The sequence below is a fragment of the Galeopterus variegatus genome, unplaced genomic scaffold (genome assembly GCF_000696425.1).
Source record: "Galeopterus variegatus unplaced genomic scaffold, G_variegatus-3.0.2 Scaffold28585, whole genome shotgun sequence".
In the NCBI taxonomy this organism is placed as follows: domain Eukaryota; kingdom Metazoa; phylum Chordata; class Mammalia; order Dermoptera; family Cynocephalidae; genus Galeopterus; species Galeopterus variegatus.
This window is the reverse complement of record NW_007754696.1, coordinates 2,693-4,960: the sequence shown is the minus strand read 5'-3', so window position 1 is coordinate 4,960 and position 2,268 is coordinate 2,693. Positions and strand designations below refer to the sequence as shown.

General features: G+C 45.5%; 1 pseudogene; it reads left to right on the top strand.

Moving 5' to 3' along the window:
- The first annotated feature begins 2 nt into the window (after positions 1-2).
- On the top strand, positions 3-754 carry LOC103583805 (annotated as a pseudogene).
- The last annotated feature ends 1,514 nt before the right edge of the window (positions 755-2,268 follow it).

Below are 2,268 nucleotides of genomic sequence, written 5' to 3'. Positions count from 1 at the left end.
GCATGAAGTACTGCCAGGTCATCCACATTGTTAACCACACCCAGATGCTCCTGCTTCCTCTACGTCAGAAGAAGGCCCACCTGATGGAGATCCAGGTGCACAGAGGCACTGTGCCCAAGAAACTGGACTGGACCCAGACAGGCTAGAGCAGCAGGTCCATGTGAATCACGTGCTTGGGTAGGATGAGAGATGATCCATGTCATCTGGGTGACCAAGGGCAAAGGCTACAAAGGGGCCACCAAGTTGCTGGCACACCAAGAAGCTGCCCCACAAGACCCACCAAGGGCTGTGCAAAGTTGCCTGTATTGGGGCATGGCATCCTGCCCGTGCGGCCTTCTCTTTGGCACAGGCTGGGCAGAAAGGCTACCATCACTGCATTGAGATCGACAAGAAGATCTACAAGATTAGCCAGGGCTACCTTAACAAGGACAGCAGACTGGTCAAGAACAATGTCTCCACTGATTATGACCTTTCTGACAGGAGCATCAACCCTCTGGGTGGCTTCATTCACTACATTGAAGTGACCAATGACGTTGTCATGGTGAAAGGCCGTGTGGTGGGAACCAAGAAGTGAGTGCTCACCCTCTGCAAGTACTTACTGGTGCAGACCAAGTGGCGGGCTCTGAGGAAGACAGACCTGAAGTTCATCGAAGACCTCCAAGTTTGGCAATGGCCGCTTCATGATTGTGGAGGAGAAGAAAGCATCATGGGGAGACTTAAAAAAGACAAAATTGCAAAGGAAGAAGGAGCTTAATGTCAGGAACAGATTGTACAGCTGGTAAGATCTCAATAAAAGTGATTTTTGGGGGGGTGGAGGGAGGAGAAGAATGACTTGTGGATGGGAGATATATATCTACGTGACTATATCTTACTGTGTCCCAGAAATGGTGCTAAGCACTATAAATACAAACATGAGAAGGAAGAGTTCATGCTATCTGGGACTTAGTGTCTACCAAGGATGGCAATGCATTGTGATCACTGTTGACAGATTTGCTAGGAGAGCCCAGAAAAGGGGCATCTAAATCAACCCACAAGTTTCAGAAAAGTTTCTTGGAAAAGGCCTTGTCTGCAAATAAGCATAAAAAGGGATTTACCTCCTAGACATGCAAGAGGTCAGGTGGGCAGAGGACTTGTCAACATCTGCATCCCATATGAAGGGGGACATTTATGCTCTGTTGTTCCAGTTACTGTGCTACATAACGAACCACATCAGAGCACAGCGGCCTAAAACAACAATAATCTCTTATGCTCTCTTGTGGTTTTTCTGGGTCAGGAACATCAACAGGACACAGCAGGGGAGGTTTGTCCTTGCTCCACAATGTCTGTCTGGGGTCTCATCTGGAAGACTTAAAGGCTGAGGCTGGAAATACTTGAAGGCTCATTCACTCAAGTGTGGCCGTTACTGCTGGAGGTGTTAGCTCCTCTGCACGCAGTCCTCTTTGTGTGGTCTGTCTGCATAGGTTAGTCTGGGCTTCCTCACAGCATGGTGGCTGGGTTCCCAGGGCAAGCCTAACATGAAAAAGAGAGCATAAGAGATTATNTCTTTAACGTACTCCTATATAGGAATTCAAGGATCAAATTTCTGCATATAGATTCTGTAATCAATTCAAGAACCTTCCAGAGTTTCTGGACCCCAATTTCCACACATATCCTGGAGGGAAATTTTATTCTTTGGTTTACCATGGTTTGTTTTGTTTCATTTCATTTTGTTTCAAAGTATGGCCTTTGGATCTTCTATATCTGAATCAACTGGAGAGCTTATCAAAAAGGCACATTTCATGCTTGTCAGTACTTCAGAATTCTGAACCTGGGGCCTGAGGCTCTGCGTTCATGACAAGATATCCAGGTGCATCTGAGGCACTCTAAATTTCTGAACTACTGAGATAAAGAAGACCTGAAGACCAAGGATTTCCTCCCACCTGACCCCAGCATTAAGAAGGCAACAGCAGGGAACATAATATACCTAGCCTGTCTGCTGTGTCCAGCTCCCAGTAATGCTGTCTTATAAGATACTCAATGTTTCTGGAGAAGTCCACCAAGAGTTGAACAGATCACTGTTCCTCTAGATCCACCTTGTAATAATGACTTATACATTTTCTGAAGGAAGGTCAAGGTTTGCACACTTTCTAAGAAGGAAAACTTCTCTTCAGGACATTGTTAAAAATCTTCTCTCTAGAACTTCACTAAGAAATATTATTTCATGCTACTCCACTTTTAGAAACTCTTTCACCTCTCTTCTATCATTCTCCAGTCAAGGACTGGGTAAAT